A 22,702-nucleotide genomic window follows, 5' to 3' on the forward strand; every position below is an offset into this window, starting at 1 on the left:
AGGCTGGATCAGTAAAGGGCAGAGAGCTCCACTCCGAATCAGATGCCAGCAAGGTGGAGGTGGGGTACTGGTATGGGCTGGTATCATCAAAGATGAACTTGTGGAACCTTTTCGGGTTGAGGATGGAATGAAGCTCAACTCTCAGAACTTCTGCCAGTTTCGGAAAGACAACTTCTTCAAGCAGTGGTACAGGAAGAAGTTGGTATCATTCAAGAAAAACATGATTTTCATGCAGTACAATGCTCCATCACATGCATCCAACTACTCCACAGCGTGGCTGGCCAGTAAAGGTCTAAAAGATGAAAAAATAATGACATGGCCCCCTTGTTCACCTGATCTGAACCCCATAGAGAACCTGTGGTCCCTCATAAAATGTGAGATTTACAAGGAGGGAAAACAGTACACCTCTCGGAGCAGTGTCTGGGAGGCTGAGGTGGCTGCTTCAACTGACAGAATCTATGGATGGTAGGCTGTTGAGTGTCATCAGAAAGAAAGGTGGCTATATTGGTCACTAATTTTTTTGGGTTTTGTTTTTGCATGTCAGAAATGTTTATTTCTAAATTTAGTACAGTTATATTGGTTTACCTGGTGAAAATAAACAAGTGAGATGGGAATATATTTGGTTTTTATTAAGTTGCCTAAAAATTTTGCACAGTAATAGTTACCTACAAAAACAGATATCCTCCTAAGATAGCCAAATCTAAAAACAACCCACTCCAACTTAAAAAAATATTAAGCTTTGATATTTATGAGTCTTTTGGGTTGATTGAGAACATAGTTGTTGATCAATAATAAAAAAACCTCTAAAATACAACTTGCCTAATAATTTTGCACACGGTGTATGATAGTATAACGCTGGAATAATAAAAAGAGTATCAAAATGCTCATGAAGTGCAGACTTTATTTTATATATATATATATATATATATATATATATCTATATATATATATATAGATATATATATATCTATATATATATATATATATATATAAAAAAATATCCATCTAAACAGAAATATTAGCATTTTGACAGGGAACATATTTAAAGTAACAATGCACAAAAAGTATTTAATCTTAGAAAAATATTTATATATATGCATCACATTACAGTATTATGGATTAAATTACTAAAATGATATGGTCATATATCACTGGAATAATATACAAAAGTTATACAAACAATTGATTGTAAACTATAAACACAATTGATTGAAAATCCAGATTCTGGTATAGAAAAAGGAAATGGGTGATACCCGTTGGTATGGAGTTGTGTCGGCAAATATGTAAAACAATTAATAATTACTAGAAAAATATAAGAAAAAAAATAAAAAATGTTAGAATATAACCCTGTTTTTGCTAAAATTCAAACAATTGTGATTAATAAGGAACTGAAGGACAAAGAAGGATCATCTAATCCAAAAAAGTTTTGTAGCTAATGGATTCATTTAATCCAGTTGGAGATACTGTATTTAAGAGTATGATCCATTTTGTTATCCTTTTTTATATCAGCACTACGTTGACCCTTTGATTTTGTCAATGCCTCTGATCTGAAAGCCCTTTGGACTGCACTGATGGAATTCGTGAAAATATGGTGGAATTAGGTGCAATTTGTTGATCTCTTTTTCTTTAATCGCAGCATGAATATTTTTAATTTGTTCTATGGCACGGTGAAAAAAAAAAAGATAAGTCACAAAATAAATCATTGAAGTTGTGATGCATGTTGGGTGATGGATGGTAAATATTATATTGTTTGCACCCTTGAGAATCTGTAAATGTGGATGTTCTGACCACATAATTACATGCAGAACAATACCGACATGGACAAGATGGCCTTTTGAAGTTAAGGGATTGACAGGCGAAGGTGCCACTTTTGGTCAGTAAATCCAGATTACGTCATTGCTGCAAAGAAATAGCTGGTGATTTAGGAAGGCATTTGGCCAGGTTTTTATCAGTGAGAAGAATACCCCAATGAATAGATGGTATATTTTGAATTTCCTTTGGGTATTGAATGTGGTAATCATTCTTGGAGGGCCATCATATTTGTGATCATGTTTATTGATGGGGATAAGTTTACTTATCAAAAGGATTGCCCCAGGGGAGTTTCACTCTTGTATAACCACTTTTAAGAGATTTTTGACTATAACCACTGTTGTGCAATCTGGCCATTAAATCCTTTACCTGAATTTCAAAAGGAGAATCATTGGAGCATATTCTGCGTATGCGTAAAAATTGTCCCATCGGGATAAATTTAATAACCTGTATATAGTGAGATGATGAAAAATATAACAACAAATTTGGGGAGGTTGCTTTACACTATACATCAGTGGTCAAAAATCTGTTTAGATATTTTTAAATGAAAGTGTCCAGAAACTCAATCTGAGGAACTGCGAGGAACTGCAGCAAAGTGCGGGGATTGCAGATAAGTGTGGCATATTTTAAACACAATTTCATAGTGGTGATAACTGTAATTGTTTAATTTCATTAGGGAATTGTGTGTCTGTGTTTGTCTGTGATACTATGAAAAAGCAAAAATAAAAAAAATAAAAAGTTGTCTTGTGATTTAATTAGTAGTATTAGCCACACCTGTTTCTAGAAGCTTCTGGCAGCTTCTGGTTGTCCTTGTGGAACTATATAAACCAGCCAGAACAAGCGAGGTTCAGAGCGTGCGAGGAACTGCAGCAAAGTGCCGGGATTGCAGATAAGTGTGGCATAGTTTAAACACAATTTCATAGTTTGACACAAGAACACAAGAACATAGTTTGAATTTATCCTTATACATTTCCCATTGGTTTTTTTTTTCTTTCTTTGTTTTTCTACTTTACTGTTTATCCCCATTTAATAGGTGCTCCATGGACAATGCTACCAGGTGTGTATCTTGAATTTATAAGTCACTAACAGGACCCCTGTAGATAACACATGGAAACCACCCATCTATACATAAACTTCAGCGAATTAGTGGTACTACTCCAATATTTATTTTAAATATAATTTTTATTTTGCATAATATAGACACATAAAACCACATACATAAGTTAAAATCGATTCAAGCAAGATGTACACAAGAGGGGTTAACCACAGGACAGAACTCAATGTGATCTGGTTACATGCAATACTTATGTATGCAAACTAGATGGAAGAATATATATTGGTCACTATTTGTATGCATTCATATATAGCAATAGTAACACCTAGTTCCAGAATCAGCGCTCACTTCCTATACTAGCCATATGATAGTAAATTAAAGTTCTAATTTGAACAATGCTTGTACGACTAACCAGAGTGAACTGTCCGTCAGTATAGCCCCAAACATCCCGACGCGCATTTCACCTTCTTCCTCAGGGAACGTGTGTATCTTGTCAAATGTATGCATGCCTTGAGCAGCCGTTTGAGGGTGAATATGTCTGCACTCAATGCAAGCATGTTGAGTATTTGGAAGCCAAGGTAACTTATCTAAATAAGCAGCTTGCAACACTCAGGGGCATTGCAAACCTAGAGAGGAGTTTAGAGCTCGCTGAGTTTTCTCTGGCTGGGGCCAATGATATGGAAGAGGGTGGACGTGGGGAAGATCAGGACCCAGAGGTAGGTAGCTGGGTAAGAGAAGAAGAGGTAGGGGGAAAAGTGTCAGGGAGCCTAGTCATGACCTGGCACAACCTAGTAAATATGCCTGTTTGGCTAATATTAGGAATGAAGGGCCAGGACTAGGGTCACTACAGCAGGACGTTGCTCCTAGCAACCAGGAAAACGACTGCTGTGGGAAGGAGGGAAATAGGAGTGCACATGCCCAGACAAATGTTGGTGGTAGAGGACTCTATAATTAGGCTGACAGACAGGGTCATCTGTCGCCAAGACCATGAATGCCGAACAGTGTGTTGTCTGCCGGGTGCTCGGGTTCGGCATATTGCGGATCGGATAGACAGATTGCTGGGTGGGGCTGGGGAAAACCCAGCGGTTATGGTGCATATTGGTACTAATGACAAAGTTTGAGGCAGGTGGAAGGTCCTTAAAAATGATTACAGGGAACTAGGAGAGAAGCTGAAGTCCAGGACCTCCAAGGTGGTGTTTTCAGAAATACTACCAGTGCCACAAGCGTCACTAAAAGACAGCGGGATCTTAGGGAGATAAATACGCAGCTTAAAAATTGGTGCAGGAAGGAAGGGTTCGGGTTCATGGAGAACTGGGCTGACTTCTCAGTCGGCTACATGCTCTACAGTAGGGACGAGCTGCACCTCAATGGGGAAGGTGCAGCTGGGCTGGAGGAGAAAATGGTCAGACGGATGGAGGAGCTTTTAAACTAGGATCTGGGTGAAGGGAGGGTAGTGGAGCAAAAAAGGGGATAGATAGAGCAGATACAGACAGTGAGACGGTAGGGGTCAATGAAGGATTAGGGGGGATGGGACATGCAAGGAACGTAGGGAGGCTAGGAGTAATAAAGTTGTTAATAGTATTAAATGTCTATTGGCAAATGCAAGAAGTCTTGCAAACAAAATAAATCAATTGGAGACTCTTACCTTGGTTCCCCACCTTGATAAAGCTACAGAATCCTCGCGAAACGCGCGTCGGATGGAGACCTTTGGCCATCTATAGGGATACCACTCTATTTCTACTGGGACTGCTTCATTCCTTGCTGGTCACATCGTAACTTTTTTGCACTTATACTGCACTTCAGCACTTTAGGTAAGAGAATCCTTTTACCCTGCACACTCGTGTTGTATGGTTATTTGGTGCTATTCCTACTGGTCTAGTACTAATATTTATTTCCCCACGGTGCCTCCAGCATGATCACCATGATTTCCTACCAATACATGGTGGGGAATCATGGTTTGATTTGATTTGTGTACTATAACTCTAAAGCAGTCCCTCTTTGAATTACCCACACTATCCATATCAGACCCTCCCATTTGTTAGCCGCTATTAACATAGATGTTTACATATAACACTCTTGATCAATTGGATAGGCTACTATGAATTTTCTTGGGTCTAATATGTATGTATCCCTAAGATTTTTTGGTAGTGTACCATTTTAATTACTATTTTTTCTTGTTGTGTACTCAATAAAAAATATTTATATTTGCACTTTACTCATGTTCTCTTGTTTATTAATACTGTATATAAGTACCAAAGCTGATCTGTATAACATAAAAAATACCTTTTATTATACTCACTTGTGGGGAGGTCCGGTCCAATGGGCGGCACTGGTCTTGATCTGGCGCCTCCTCTCTGCTTGCGATCACCATCGTTCCTTGCTTTGTATAGATGAAACATCCAACGTCATCCACACAGTGTCCTCCATTGTGGCCCTGTGCATGCGCACTTCTCTCTGCTCTGCTGAGGACAGAGCAAAGTACTATAATGTGCAGGCGTAGTGAAAGGTAAAAGAATTCCTGCACATGTGCACTACAATACTTTGCTCTGCCCTCAGCAGGCCAGAGAGAAGTGCACTTGTGCAGGAACGCAATGGAGGACACTGTGGGGATGATTTAGGATGAGTCGTCCACACCAAGCAGGGAAGGAGGATGGTGATCAAAAGCACTGGGTCATGACCTGAGACACCCATTGGACTGAACCACTAGGCTGTTGAGCATATTATGAAATCTTTTTATAGTATGCAGATTGGCTTGTAGACTTAGGCGGGCTTTACACGTTGCGACATCGGTAACGATATATTGTCGGGGTCACGTCTTTAGTGACGCACATCCGGTGCCATTACCGTCATCGCAGCGTGTAAACCCTAGCAACGACGATCACCAATCGCAAAAATGTCAAAAAACGTTGATCGGTGACACGTCTCTCTTTTTCATAATATCGTTACTGCTGCCGGTATGATGCTGTTTGTCGTTCCTGCAGCACCACTCATCGCTGTGTGTGACACCGCAGGAACGACAAACATCTCCTTACCTGCCTCCACCGGCTATGCGGAAGGAAGGAGGTGGGCGGGATGTTATGTCCCGCTCATCTCCGCCCCTCCACTTCTATTGGCCGGCCGCTTAGTGACATCGCGGTGACGTTGCTGTGATGCCGAATGCACCTCCCCTTTGTAGGAGAGATTGTTTGGTGGTCACAGCGACGTTGCCGACCAGGTATGTGCGTGTGAAGCTGCCGTAGCGATAATGTTCTCTACGGCAGCAATCACCACATATCGCATGTGCGACGGGGGCGGGTACTATCACGCTCGACATGTCACAGCGTGTAAAGCCCACCTTACTGTATATACAGCATTCTAGAATGCTGTATATAGGGGCTTACTGGTGATGGCTACAATTTATATGGAAAATACCCGGTAACAGGTTCCCTTGAAGTAGAAATATTTACTATACCTGTGTCTCCACGAAAATAAGACAGGGGATTATATTATTTTTTGCTTTGAAAAATATTTTAGGGCTTATTTCAGGGGGTGTCTTATATTTGCATGCTGTATTAGTGCCCGAGGATTGCCCCACAATCCTTGTTATCTCTCCTGAGCTGACAGTGACAGCTTTAAAGAAATACACACTGTCACTCTCAGATCAGGAGTGCTGCCGCCGATGATTGCAGTGAGCAGGAGCTAGCTGATTAAGTGAATAAATATTCACTCTTCCCCACCCAGAATCCCGCTTATCGCTCTGAACCCTGCACTACACTCTATGCATGCTGTACTGCATCACTGTACTAGGATTCCATCGCAATCCTTGGTGGCTCTCCGGAACTGAGAATGACAGCTGCATAAACATACACGCTGTCACTCTCAGATCACGAGTGCCACTGATGATTGAGGTGATCAAGCGCATGGCTAATTAAGTGATTGAATATTCAGACTCTTCTCCCATAATCTCATCCACTGCTCTGAGTCCTGCATGGGCACCCGCACTCTGCCTCATGTATTACCAGTATTGCCAGCTCGAGGATTGTATCACAAGCATTAGTGACTCTTTTGAGCTGAGAGTGACAGGTGAGTATGTCTATGCAGCTGTTACACTCAGTTCAGGAGAGTCGCTAATGATTGCAATGCGATCCTCGGGCTGGCAGTATTGGTAATACAGTAGGCAGAGTGTGGGTGCCCTGCCGGAATCGGAGCGGAGGGTTGGATTATAGAAGAGGAGGCTGAATATTCATTTACTTAATTGGCAATGCATTTTCTCACCACAATAACCAATGGCACTCCTGATCTGAGACTGACAGCATTATGTCTATGCAGTTGTCACTCTCACCTCAGGAGAGCCACCGAGGATTGCGATGCGATCCTCGTACAGTGATACAGTACAACAGGCATAGAGTTGAGTACAGGGTTCAGAGCGGTGGGCAGTTTTCTGGGTGGGGAAGAGAGTAAATATTCATTCACTTAATTATCTGGGGCTTAGAGCAACACAAGTGGACAATAAAAGTTACATATCCTAAAATAGGGCTGCACAAGCAATATTTCAGGATACTTTTAGTTTGAGTATACAACTAGGACTTATTTTTGGAGTACGGCTAAACAGGCTGAAAAATCCTGCTAGGGCTTATTTTTGGGGAAACACGGTATACATGTCAAGTGACAAATCCTCTTTAATATGTTTATTTATCATTTCAGACATACCTTCAATTCTTAGAACCTTTAGAAATCCAGAATCGTATTTGTAAATCATATAAACCCTCTTTTTAGCTATAGACTTTGGATTTTCTTTAAATGTGTTGTAATCTTCTTCTTCTCATCTGTGTTTTTAAGTAATGGTAAAAATATTCAATTTTCAGCAGTCCAGCAAAAAGCGTCATCCTCATAAGAAGAGCAAAACAGCTGCCCAAAAAGACATCAATATTAGTAATTTTTCCTATCATTTCATAGAATTTATAATCCCCCTTGTTCTCGTCCAACACATTGAAGCAGGGACCAGCGCGAGGGTCAATGTGTAGATTAATATTTTCCACATAAGTAAAATTACTGTTTAAAATTAATGAAAGAAAGCAGTGACACAAGAAAGGAACGGAGTGTAGCTGTCTGGCCCAAGATATTTAAAGAAAAGCCAAATAAGGCTGGAATGGTATTTTGGTGTCGGGTTCCATTTTTTCATCTTTTTGTAAATTAATATGCTCACATAATCTAAACTACAGTAGTGCTGCTTGGTACGCCTAAACACATCACATAACACCCTCTGATGTCTTGTTTGGACTTGCTCTTGATACTGTCTCAGTGGTGCTCGGTTAAAATTTATAATTTGTAATATTCGTCCAGAAGGGCAGCTCATTTTTCATTGACCTTTTTTACTTTGACGTGAAAATGTATTTCTGCAGCACCCTGGTGTATTATAACACTTTCCTAGAGGAAAACAGTCTGTGAATTGTCTCCCGGTCTCTCCAGAAAACTTTTAGAATTGTTTAGTAAGACTGAATGTCTAGTACACTATAATTAATAACAGCTACAAGCTAATTAAAGATGAGTGAACTCTGTACAAAATTACTTGTTCTATATATAATAAAATAGAGTACAAATGTGAGTTGTGCTGGAAGCCAAGAAAAGCCAATATTTGCCCCTTGAAAGCTGTAGCCCAATGCAAAAGCATTATGTTTCATGTAGAGCAGGTGCCCCAACCAGTGGCTCACAGGTCTATGCTGTGTGGCTCGGGACTGTCTACCAGCTTGGTGCACTGGAACCAGATATAGCAAACAACTATTAAGAGATGGTCTTCATAAGGTGACTTTTGTTAGTAGCCCAGCACAGAAGTGCCGATCTGGTTCTCTGTATACTGGTGAGGAGGAAGCAGCCAGTTAGAGGGACTCGTGAAGCCGGGTGGGATAATGTGGTGAATGTGCTTAATACAAGAATACCAAAAGGGAGTAAAGTGGAGTGGGAACCCCTGGATGTAAGTATACTGCCTATAAGAGAGGGGTCAAAAGGTTTCGATTGGGGAGTTCTAGCGGTCATTATATGGGGACTGCTAGAACATGGTGTAAGTGGGAAGGTTACTGTTGAATGTGGTTCGTGACCATCTATCAGAGCTGAATGTGGCTTTCAAGGTAAGAAAGTTGAGGACTTTTGCTGTAGAGTGATAGAACACAGTATCAGATCTACTGTATACACATGATGATAGAGTATACTGAGACAACACTCACTGGCATACAGCCATCATCATACAATAAGGCACTTAAATGGATATTCCCAGACTGATGCAGATACTTATACTTGCTTAGATACTTTCTTAACTCCCAAACGAGATAAAGCAGAACATATCACCTCCCCATTCACATAAGTGTGTTAAGCTGGGTTCACACATAGCGACAGCGACAACGACGTCGCTGTTACGTCACCATTTTATGTGACGCAACAGCAACCTTGTAAGTCGCTGTTATGATCGCTGCTTAGCTGTCAAACACAGCAGAAGCAGCAGCGATCATAACGACATGCGTCGCTGTGCTACAGAGAGCAGGGAGCCGCGTACACTGCTTAGCGCTGGCTCCCTGCACTCCTAGCTACAGTACACATCGGGTTAATTACCCGATGTGTACTGCAGCTACATGTGCAGAGTGCAGGGAGCCGCGCACACCGCTTAGCGCTGGCTCCCCTGCACTCCTAGCTACAATACACATCAGGTTATTTACCCGATGTGTACTGCAGCTACATGTGCCGAGAGTAGGGAGCCGGCACTGGCAGCGAGAGCGGCGGATGCTGGTAACGAAGGTAAATATCGGGTAACCAGGGAAAGGTCTTCCCTTGGTTACCCGATGTTTACCCTGGTTACAGATTACCGCAGCTGCCAGACGCCTGCTCCTGCTCCCTGCTCGCTTCATTTCGTCGCTCTCTCACTGTCACACACAGCGATGTGTGCGTCACAGCGGGAGAGCGACGACCAAAAAATGAAGCTGGACATTCAGCAACGACTGGCGACCTCACAGCAGGGGCCAGGTCATTGCTGGATGTCACACACAGCGACAGCGACGGGACGTCGCTGCAACGTCACAGAAAATCATGACTTAGCAGCGACATCGTTGTCGTCGTTGCTGTGTGTGACACCACCCTTACAGTGCCTCTCAAGATAGGTGCAGGTCCCAGACTATGTCATAAATTTTCTACATGGGAATTCCCCCTTATTACCAGTTTTTAAAGACCACAAATGCATTTTATGCTAATTGTTTTTTACAGATATGGCTTATAACATAGAGGTATAGAAAGATGATCATGAGTGTGTAAAGCGGACTGGACATCACAGCACTGTCTGTAGTGTCTACCGGGCATATACTAGCTCCCAACAAGAAGCCAAATGATATAATTAGTTAAGCAGAACTTTTTGTACAGTCACCCAATAGGAGGGTATTAATCTTGTTGCAGAACGTGAACATCAGCAAATCAATTTTCAGACAGCTTCCTCCATTTATAGTAAAATGTGTTACACCAGGGCATGAGCCACCAAATGCACTTTTCTTTTTTGGAGCTTGTACATCATTCCCAGGAAGGACCATTATCTAATTTGTGGTATTCACGGAGGTCATCATTATTTTTCATGCACATATTATCATGTATGAGTCGTATCCTGCGCTTTTTTAGCAGTTTTAACCTTCAACTTGATTTTTTTCTTAATTTTAAGTTTTCCCTGGACTTAGCTCCACAGCTAATAGAGAACTGCTATGTCTCCCATTTACTGCTCACAGAGAAAAGGGGAGACCCTACTCTCCTCAGGTAACTTATGTAAACAGCGGTCAGTGATTTAATCACTCTTTAAAATGGACTTTTGTATATGGCTTTTATTCACTTGATTTAAAAAAAATAAATAAAAATAAATATTCTGGGGATCAATTCATTTCCAGGGCTGATATTCCAAAGCACTGTCCAAAGTGTTTGAAAGATTCTTCTGACTTGCAGAAAATGAGATAGCCTTGTCACATGTTATATTAGCAGAATATTGGATTGGATAATCTACCTGATTTATTATATTCTACAGAACAGGAATCCTCAAATTTTCTTATCTTGAGAGGCACATTTGGCTCTGAGAGATGGTCCAGCCACCCCTCCCAATAATGACACCCAGAGCACCTATTAGTGGTACAGTCACAGCCAAAGCTTCCTCACAGAAAGCACACCAATATTTCGTGCCTCCCTCTGTGACGCACTGGCAAAACCAGGTAGTCACACATTAGGCCCCCTGCATAACACCATCCCTCACCTAGGTTACATACAGCCGACCTGAAACCCTAGTCACCCCCCTCAGGGCAAGACAGGCACACCAGTGGGCGGAACCAGGCAGTTAGGAAACGCTCACCTAGGGGTCTAGACAGCCCGGGGTGGGAAAACAAACAGATTAAGTTGTAGTTCAAGTTGAGAGGAGTGGAGGCTGGAGCTAGGTGTAGCTCCAGCGGAGGAGAAGTTCAAGTTGGACGGTGCCAGGGTCGGAGCCCTGGTACCTTGGCTAGGTGGCAGACGGTGGTCTCCGTCAGCAGGAGATGGGAAGATGGCTCGGCAGATCTCAGGTGGACTGGGACAGGGTTGGAGCTCGCCGATACCGACACCGGAGACCCGACCGGAAACCATGCACAGAGGGGGTACTCGGACCCTGAAGCCATGACCGGAACCAACGGCCTAGCTAATCAACCGATTGAGGGCAGGGTTATAGGTCCTGTCCCAACCAATGTCACAAAAGCAGACAACCACCCACAGAGAGGGATAGGGCAACCGCCAGGGCCCATAGATCCCACGAGTCAGCGTCAGCGGGCACGGCTCCTCAGGCACACAGAAAGCCAGGAGCGGACTCCCGTGTTCCATACCGGGAAGTCTAAACACATAACCACAACTAGTGCAGAGGAAGAGACGGCGACCGCCAGCCTGGGTGAAGGACCAGAGTACAACCGGCCGCGGCGGCCGGCCACCAGCACCTTGGTTTACCAAAAGACTCATGTGATTCATTTGACAGTGAGTAACCAAACCATTTCACTGGTATGTCCAGGCGCACAAGCCCCTGCCATCACCATACCCTACACAGAGACACTGGGCCCTGGGGCAACCATCCCTACCCACGGAGGGGTTAACATCCGGCTGCCACTATAGCTTCCCCGGGTATCCCACAACAGCAGCGGTGGTGTCCCACTTCACCACACACCGTGGGTGGTGTCATGAACCAAATACGGCCAAGGCCGTACAACTACGTCCCCCTTTTTTCATTTGGCGTATCCACGCGACCCCTGGGTCCGGAGGATCCCTCGAGCCGTACCATACATCCGGATATGAGCAGTGCCGGCTGCTGGCACGGTCGCGGCACACCTCCCTTAGGCCAGGGTCACAAGAATGTAAGATGTTGATAGGCCCGTGTGCACCACCCTGACACTGATCGTCATTGCAGAATAATAGTGTGAGTAACTTTGATGTACAGTACATAATATGGTTATGCTTAATCTGAGAATGTGGCCATCTAGTGGCCGGTTTTAGGTACTTCTCCCTAGTCAGGTGGTTAAATGTTGCCTAATGACAAGGACAGCAAACAGTTAAGTGCTACGGGAAGCTCACAGTGAGAGGAGCCGACTAAAGGAGACAGCCACGCTCAATTCAAGCGTAAGTTAGTTAAGGGTGTAGACAACAAGTGAGGTGTGCAAGCCAGCTAGATACTTGAGGCCAAGAAAGCGGGTGTCAGTGGCAAAAGTCAACAGTAGAACTTGGGAGGACTGCAGCATAAGACAGGGCAAATGATCATCCCTATTCCACTGTAATGAGTACCAGACCTGAACTCGAGTGTCTCTGGGTAGCGACTGACTCAAGCTGTACCAGTCCTAGAGCAGAAGTCTCGCATAAACTTGGGCAAACAGGTCAACACTTATCCCCCGGTAGCCAAGCCTTGGCCATTGGTGATCAAGACCGTTAATAGTATCGGGTCCCTGTGGGTGGGATGCGACCATAGCTGTGTGGGACTCATGACTTTATTGAGTGGAACCGTGGTGGCACACAGTTAGGGGGAGGACGTATCAACAACATAACAACAGCGATAGTACCAGGAACTGTGGAACAGTCTACAGTAAAAGTGCACTTTGTAGTAAAGTGTACTGTACCTACAAAGTTCAAGACTTGTGCCCACAGTAATGATGTAACTGAAGTACTGTTCGCTACCGTTAGTAAAAGACTGTTGAATAAAAAACACGAATCTGTGTTAGTGAATCCCCATTGGGAAACTCCTTGTCTAAACAAGGGCCTAAGCAGAGGTATGGCTTGCACACAGAAAGTCCATACACTTCACCAAGGACACCACCATCAACCCCTTCCCCTTTGCTCAGTGGAGAAGACTGGGGTTCGGCCCAAAGAGAGAGGAGTACTGAGCCAGAGCAGAATACGCCCCTCATCCGCGACTACCACCAAGAAGGCTCTCCCGCGCCCTCCACCACCCTTCTATACGAGCGTATGAGTCGGACAAGTGCAAAGCAAGAAAACTTCCAATGATATTCAATGAGGCAGAGCACATCTGCGATTTTTTTTCTCATTCAGAATCGGCATGCTGCAATTAACAGCGTATCTCGGATCACACGCACCAATACAAATCTATGGATTAGTTTGAAATATTGACATTGAAGTGCACTCAGATGACATCCGAGAGCAGTCTGATATACACAGAGACTGGCAATGTAGAAGAGGGAAAGATTAATCTCTCCATCTTCTCCTCATCTTTGATCCGATTCTGGCATGCAAGAGAGTCAGATCACAGTGAATGACACTAGGTTCACTCTCGCAGCAGAGATTAAGCCGAGTGTCATTAGCATATTGCATCCGATGCCATACGCTCGCCTGACCCTGGCCTTATAGTCAGTATACTTACATCCAGGGATTCACCCAATTTGCTATTCTCAGATCAAGCACACTCACCACACTATCACATCTAGCCCCTCTGCCATTATATATGCCAATATATGGAAATCCAGATCTTTTCTTTGCAAGGTGTCACGATAACTTCTGGATAGCGGGGAACTGGGGCTCCGAAGCTATCCCTCAAGCTAGTGGACTTTATGCTATCTCTAATCTCAGGGATACTTCTGATGGTAGAGAGACCTGAGTCTTTTTCCTGGCCCTGCTCCTGATGAGTCCTGATCTGATTCTCCCTCCCCCTAGGCAAGGATGTGACAGGAGTGTGTAGAAACCTCAGACAAAGGCAGGCAAGGGAAAAATTAAAATTTTGTCACACAGCGCACAGATACAAAGGTAAAGATATTAAGAGATTCAGGTGGAAAAACAAGAAGAGAAAGGAAGCACAAAATAACAGGGGTAAACTACACAACCGCTACAGGGAATAGGCACAACTAAGGCTACTTTCACACATCAGTTTATTTCCATCAGGTACAATCCGGAAAAAAACGGGTTAAACGGATCCAGTACCGCATCCGTTTTATCCCCATAGATTTGCATTGTTACCGGATTGTACCTGATGGCTTTGCGTTGCATCCGTTTTTTTCCGGATGCGGCAAAATTAATTAAAGCGGCGGCCGGAGGCAACGTGTCTTGCAACGTCTTTTTGTCCGGCAAAAAAACGCATCGCGCCGGATCCGGCGCGATACGGCGTGTTTTACAATGGAAGCCCATGGACGCTGGATCCGGCGCAATGCGGTAAAAAATGGATGCGGCTGCCGGATCCGTTTTTGTAAACTGCGCATGCACCAAATTAATTAAAAAAACTGATCCATCAAAAAAACGGACAAAACGGATGCAAAAACGGATGCAAAACGGATCCAACGGATCCGTTTTTTTTACGCATCCGGCATAACGGATCCGTTAAAAACCGGATCTGGTGGATACAGTTTTACATTTTTTTGCCGGATCCTTTGGATCAGGAAAAAAAAGGATTGTGCCTGAATGCAGAAAACTGATGTGGGAAAGTAGCCTAAGGCTACTTTCCCACATCAGTTTTTTGCCATCAGGTTCAATCCGGAAAAAAACGGGTAAAACGGATCCGGTACCGCATCCGTTTTTCCCCCATAGACTTGCATTGTTACCGGATTGTACCGGATGGCTTTGCGTTGCATCCGTTTTTTTCCGGATGCGGCAAAATTAGTTAAAGCGGCGGCCGGAGGCAACGTAGCTTGCAACGTTTTTTTGTCCGGCAAAAAAACCGCATCGCGCCGGATCCGGCGCGATACGGCGTGTTTTACAATAGAAGCCTATGGACGCCGGATCCGGCGTAATGCGGTAAAAAACGGATGCGGCCGCCGGATCCGTTTTTCTAAACTGAGCATGCTCCAATGTAATTAACAAAACGGATCCAGCCAAAAAACGGACGAAAAGGATGCAAAAACGGATGCAAACCGTATCCACCGGATCCGTTTTTTAACGGATCCGGCATAACGGATCCGTTAAAAAAACGGATCCGGTGGATACGGTTTTCACTTTTTTTTCAGGATCCGTTGGATCAGGAAAAAAAAGGACTGTGCCTGAATACAGAAAACTGATGTGTGAAAGTAGCCTTAGGCTATGTGCGCACTAGAAATGAGAAGTTTCTCAAGAAAATTTCTTGAGAAACTTCTGGGAGTGAAAGATTTCCGGACCTCCGGAAAAAATCCGCACCAAATCCGCATGCGGATTTGCCGCGGATTTGCCGCGGATTAGCCGCGGAATTGCCGCGATTTTCGCGCGGGTGGTTCCCTGCGGATTTTTGCAGGCTGTACTGCCGAAATCCGCAGGGTACCTGCGGAAATAATGGACATGTTCATTTTCTCAAGAAAGTTTCTCGAGAAATTCTTCTCAAGGAAATTTCTTGAGAAAAATCCGCACCAGTGCGCACAGCTATTTTTTTTTACCATAGGATTTGCTGGGAAATGTCTGCACAAAGATTGCAGACATTTCTCAAGAAATTTCCGCGGCAAATCCGCGGGTAAATCCGCGGGTAAAACGCACTAGTGCGCACATAGCCTAAAGCACAATTTTAACCAGTGAGTCTAGGACACTACACCTCACAGACCAACATAGAATAAACTATAGCTGGCATGGGTAGAAAGATTTCAGCAGCATAAATAGGAGGGGAGCATATGTAATAGGTCTGCCCACAACTTGATTAAAGGACCAAACAGACCAGCACAGATTAACTCTTGCTTGCCTGCCTATGAATCAGCACACAGCAGGTCAACACCCGATTCTGCCTGTGTTGATCCAAGACACCAGAAAAAGCATTGGGTGGAGTGTTAGAATCTGTACTCTGAATCTGAACAGAGTTCAATGCCGCCATGACAGTTGGCGAACTTTACACGAAACTCCACCACTTGCTGTCATAGCTGTTTGCTAGACCTGGTGTTAATGCAACCTGTTGGCAGACAGTTGCGCCACATATCATGGGCCCGTGAGACGTATATGGTTCCCAAGACATAGAATGGGGACCTCTGCTAAAGAAGGTACCATCATTACAACTATTGCATGGAGTGTTATGCCCTTAGTCAGAAACAAAAAAAAAAAAAAATGAGCAGGAAAGTATTTTTTAAATGTAACTTAAAGTAATGAATAAGTGTTAACACAAAGACTTTATCCAGAAATCCCAGACATTCCATTTGGATTCTGTAGGTGCATTTTTACAAATGAGTTTGCACATACAGTACGAACGGCTGTGAGTGAGACTTACTGAACAAATTTCCTTTTGTACGTCACTGTAAGTCCAAGAAAAATTGCTTTACTTACCTTCGATTTAAGCAGATATTTCCTACATATACCTATGCCCATTCACTAAATAAAACAGTTAACATTGTATCCTTAACTGACACATAGACCTTCGACTCTGAAGAATAGTCCATCTTTCCCAAAATGTAATGGAAAGCGGTATTTGGCACTTGTGTGAGTGAACTTTTATACATCTGATACTCGATGGTGATACTGGCTGCAGATTCTGTGAGTTGTGATGTGGTTATCACAGCTCGCGTTGTAAAATTCCTGTGGAGAATTGTGTTCTAAAGACAAGAATTGTGATTCATGGGAGCACTGCCTTCAAAGAACAGCACAGACAGAAACTGTGAACTATGTAAGCCTTGAAAAATAGTTGTATATATTGCATTTGGGAAGGTTGCAGCTGGAGAAGTCGTGGATGGAGCTTATGTGTCACTGAGGTGCCTAGCCTCGGTGATGTGAAACCTGGTAAGCAGTCTCCACAATGTATAGTGCTTAGAGTTTTTTTTTTTAAAAGCGCCCAAATTTTTGGGTCCGGGTAATAGGGAATAATGAATGGACAAGAAAGTCGGGTTTAACACTGCGCTAAAACCATGAAGCCAAACGATGTGATGAATTCCTTGCTATATTTTCTTTATTTAGGCCAAGTCAACGCGTTTCAAAGGCATGTCCGCCTTCTTCATCAGGACAGAGGAAAAAACAGCATGATCCGGGTAATAGGAGAGGCCGGACGTGCAGGGTGGCACTGACCACTTCAATACATTCAGCCCACGTGTTTCAGGCTGTCCGGGTCCTATTAAAGATAGCTCAGCTGTCTCAGAGGTGAAAAGACTTGTGGTATACTGCTCAGCTTTGTCTGAGACTGACTAAGTTGAGTACTAACTTTGCAATGGTGAACCTACTGTCACGCTAGGTATGGGGAAGTACCAAGCACATGGCGAAAGGGAAGGGAAACCCTGTGTCTAGTGAGAGGGAAGATGGTGACCCCTGACCGATCCTTCTGCTGGTCCCTGGGGTGCCTCACCACCCTAGATAGGTTTCGCACCTTTGTGCCGAGCTGGATACCTGACCCTAGGTATCCCTAGTGCTAGGCCCTAAATAGGGAATGGATGGCATGAGCTCTTTGCAAACCCCACTAAAAACTAGAGAAAACACAAAGGGGACACACAGGGGGAAAAGCATGAACTACTTATGACTAGATGAATCAGGTAGGAGTTCAGCAGAGCTTCCAGCAATGATACCCCAGAGGAGGACAAACTACCTGATTTCAACCTCAGCTTGAATGAACTGAAAATATTACCAACACAGTCCATAACAATGAAGGGGTATTTAAACACCAATGGAATACTGATGATCAGCAGCTGGGTAGAAGGCGAGCTCTTGCTGGGTCCAAAAGGGAGAGAAATGAATCCAGCGGGAAAGTTACCTATACACATGAATACTGAAAACAGAAACAAAGGAAACTCAGGAAGCATTCTGTGCTGCAAATCGCAGTGACCTTCTATGACCCGAAAACACAAGACTTTCTGTCACCTGTGACACATCCGAGGCACCTACTTTGTGAATCTGTGGCGCCCCAGGACCTGGTCGGCACAACATCATTGCCCCTCCAAGGGTGATGCTGAGCCTGGAGGTAATTGGGAGATCTATTGGCCAGTAGGTACCAACACCCAACACCATCCTCTCTCAGGCCAGCAGGGGGAGCTCTGAACCTGGAGTTCCAGGGAGCATTCCTCAAGTCTGACCTGAGGGAGGAGTTAGTGGTCAGTCTGTAGAGAGAGAGCAGAGAGTGCAGACGCAGAGTGTGCTGTCTTGTGAAACTGGGGCCTGGAGCTGGAATAGCTTGGCCCAGTGAAGCAAGATTTGCAGAGAGGCACAGAAGAGACTCAGACATCGGAGTCTGTGGTTGCCAGGGTGTAAAATCCTTCCCTGGTAGCCGAATCCGGAGGGCAGGAGACCTGCAAGCCCCCTGGCCCAGAAGCAATCTGAAGGTACAGCTGCATCCCAAGGGCCCGGTGTGGACTTCAGCAGAGAAGCACCAGAGAGGGCCTGCGCAGCCTACCACACAGAAAAAGGGACGAACCACCGGTCCCAGCAGCAAGAGGGCCATTGCCAATCCAGAGAGCAGGGTCCTATAACAGTAAGGAAAGAACAGGAGTAGGCCTCATACTCATCTGGCCAAAAAGATTCCTCAGTTACTTCCAGGCCGGCCGGAGCCTCGACCACCTGTAACGGTCTCCCAGGACTAACCGTTTGCAAAGTAAAAGAGGAGAAGGTAAAGAGACTGTTGTTTGTGTCCGGTCCTTTCACCGCCTGTCGGCTCTGCACTACACCTTACACCATAGACTCTCACAAGCACCAACAGTGTCCCCGGGGCACCGCTCCACCTGTGGGGAGCAGTACCACCATTGCTGCCATTCCATCACCCCGGAGGCCTCATACAGCAGCGGTGGCTTAATAGCCGCAAACCACAGGTGGCGTCACTACAAATATAAACTTTATTCACCCCAAGTCACCAGCCATATTAATTGACACCCACCAGGGCCACGGAGCCGGGCCCCGCCACCACTGACGACCCCTGGACTAGTCCGGCCCGGCACCGGGTGTCCCATAGCCCTGGGGTGGGCGAGTCAACTTCGATTCTTCTATACAGACGGCTTGGTTTATGTTCTACCTTTGTGCCAAGGGAAGGCTTTTTTCTATTCATTTGCAGAAGGTTTATGCACGATAATAAACCTTCCCATTGCCATACTTTTGTGCCTGTGTAAATGCTACCCTGCAGCCTGAAGCGAGGAAAATCCTCCAATGTAACCCGAGAGCATAATAACTGTAATATGTAAAATGAATATCAAAATTCTTATACTCGCTGCTCGCCTATCCGTTCCCTCCACTATTCCCCACCAAATGACTGGTCCTCGTCACACCTCGAGAGTTGAGCAGTGAGGTTAGTTGGGGTGTGCCGCCCCCGTGGGAGCAGCCGAGCTGCTCGGATTTGGGTTCGCTGTGGCTCGAGGGTCTCCGGACCCGGGGTCGTGCAGCCACTCAAATGAAAGGGAGTATTTACAGGGGATTTGATGTATAGTTCGTGACGCCACCCGTGGTGTACGGTAATTTGGGAGTACCGCCGCTGCCGTTGGGAGTACCCGGGGTGATGAAGTGGGGCAGCAAGGTGTCGTAGCCCTCCATGGATAGGGGGAATGCCCCAGGACTCAGTGTGGGATGGTGTTACGTCCGGGTGGTGGAACCTCTGGGCCGTACACCGGTTTCCCTTGAGGAGGCAGCCAGGCAGGTCACCCCGCCAGAGGGTCTGGGTGCACGGTAGCCGAAGCACTGGTGGTAGTCAGACAGTCCGTAGGGGAGCAGGAAAGGTGGATGGAGTTCTGGACGGTAGTCCGGGTGACGAGGCTCAGAGTCCGAGGCCAGGTGGTAAGGTCAGGCGGGATCCGGAACCTGCTGAGCGATGGGACGGGTCACCAAACGGAGCCAGGGACTGGAGACTGGCGGAGCTGCAGAGGTGGTGGCACATCCGCCGAAGTCACCATCAGGGTACGGGAAAGAGCGTGGTTCGGAGCGGCTGGCGTGGCAGGACAGGCTCTACGAGACAGGACAGAGTTAATACAGGCAAAGCACAAGACAAAGCAATAGGGGACCTGAACACTAGCTTGCTAAACACGTAGAACAGGCCCCGCCCACCAGGAAAGTGAATCTTACTATACCCTGTACCTGTCTATGCAATTTCCTGTTTCTAGGTGCTGGCCCTTTAAGAGAGGGTCAATGACCGCGCGCGCCCTAATGCGCATGCGCGAGGCCCGGGTGCCAGAAGCCAGAGGAGGGAGCGGTGAGTAGGAAGCAGGAGAGCCGGGCTGAGGCAGAGTTGCCGACGGGCGCCGGGAGCGGGGACCGGGCTGCCTGGGGACCGCAGGCGATGGAGCAGGAAGGCTGTGGAGCGGGGGACCAGGAAGCCTGGCACGGGAGCGGCGGAGCGCGACCTGAGAGCGGGGAAGCGTGGCAGGGGAGCCGGTAAGCAAGGCAGAGGGGCCGGGGAGCATGGCAGGGGAGCCGGGGAGCCTAGCAGGGGAGCCGGGGAGCGTGACAGATGGTGATGGTGTCGTGGGATACAGGGGTCACTCTCGTACTCACTCAGTTCATAAGCAGATGCTGACAACCGGGTAAACCAATTCTCTAAGCACCGCTGCCGCTGAGGGGACCTCGTCCGGGTCCTGTCCCCTATGGTGTTGCCTGGTGATCCATGACCTGCCTCCTGGCACTAAGTTTAACTTCAACTTGTTGGCCCGGTAGTACGGAACTTGCCGGGCCCCGCTCTCACTGCGGCTAAGTGTGGGAACTTACTCTCGGGGCTCACGCTTGGGATTTTCTGGACTGTATTGGAATGGAAAGTCCTATCCCTCCTCGTTGCACTAGTGCCCCAATTCTGGAGCAGTTGGGAACAGATCATAAGGGCTCCGTTCTCCTCAGGTGAATTGTCGGGTTGCTGGAAGCTACTCCCCGACCTAGGGTCTTTGTACCCCGTCGTACCTTCAGTCCCGGACCAGTGACAGTGCTAGGCTGCCGGCTGTCCTCCTCGACAGGTCCGGACACCTCGCCACAGTCCCCTTCGACCGTGGGTCCGACTCCTCTAGGCCCAGACCACCATCTGCAACGTAGATAACTTCTCCAGGAGCCACCGCTCCCGACCACCTCTCTCTCTCCTCTCAACTCTCTAGTCTCCCAACTGACTACACACCTCACCTCCCCTTCCTGACTCCCCAGGTGGGTGACTCTATTCCACTCAAGCTGTCCACTGGTGTGCCTGGTGGGTGTGGTGCAGGGTGTATCTAGGATTTGATTTGCTGTTGGAGGCAACACCACTAAGATAGGGACCCACAACCAAGAGGAAGGTGGAATACCACACAGAAGGGCAGCTTGTGCAGTACCCTGTGACGACCTGATAGTCCATGGGGCGTCAAATATGGCTTTTTTATTTTTTTATCCCTTTGAGGACCCTTTATGGTTCAGGTAGAGATTTATGGAGGACATGGTAGGCCACGAAGAAAGAGACCAGTATTAGCTAGGTATGTTTAATAGTTATTCTGACATGTTGTATTACAAAGCTGTCACGAGTAGGTGGAGCAGAGAGCCCATGAAAGAAGACGTTTGGCATTAGTTGGGAGAGTATTGGTTCATAAATAAGACATAATCTGCTGAAACAGGCCAGTTCATGGACTCCTGTATTTTTTCATACTGTAGCACCCAGGAGGCAGGGGGGAATGAGGCAGGGGGGAATCAGGCACGGGGTCTCATACCTGAGTTACTCATCACTGGGCCAGTGTGGTGGTCTGGGATGTTGTGGTGGCCTGCCCAGCTTTGTGCCTCGAGGTGTACACCAATAAGGAGGGAGGAGGATGGGGATTGTAGTAGGAAGATTGTCGTGACGCCACCTGTGGTATGTGGTCAGAGATTAGCCGCCGCTGCTGTCGCTGTCCTCCGGGGCGGATGGTAATAGCAGCCGAAGATGGTATCACTCCCCACAGGTGGAGCAGGCCTCAGGAAGCAGTGGAGCAGGCTTTCAGCCCCCATTGCTAAGGAAGAGCCAGCCACACAGCAATCAGTTCCAAAACATGACTGAGCAGAAGGAATCCAAACACAGAAGACTGACTTCAGAAGGAACCCGAAGACCTAATACTGACGACTGGTTCCAGAAGGAACCTGGAGGCAGAATACAGACCAACAACTGCAGAAGGAACCTGAAGACAGAATATCGAACACCATATCCAGAAGAAGAGCCGAGCGAGGTGGGCCATTGCTTCCTGTCCAGATGCATGGTACTAAGCAAGGAAAGTTACCCACTAAAATTGGACTAGTGGCTTAGTGGATTGTGCCATAGCCATTAAGGCGTGTGTATTGTAAGACTATGTTATCTAGATAAGGGGGATAATGACAGAAGCCGGGATAATGACAGAAAGACTTGGACTAAGATAAGTTTGTGATATGTGATATTTAGTAATCAACATATTGCATTTGTATTTTGTTCATCTTTTACCATATATTAATCTGTTTTATAATTGTCACTTGTGCTGTTCCCTGATAGTACATTACGACCAATACCCTTTTATTTGCATAAAATAAATTAATTTTGCCAGTCACCGC

This window comes from Anomaloglossus baeobatrachus, chromosome 2 (genome assembly GCF_048569485.1).
Source record: "Anomaloglossus baeobatrachus isolate aAnoBae1 chromosome 2, aAnoBae1.hap1, whole genome shotgun sequence".
Taxonomy (NCBI): Eukaryota; Metazoa; Chordata; class Amphibia; order Anura; family Aromobatidae; genus Anomaloglossus; species Anomaloglossus baeobatrachus.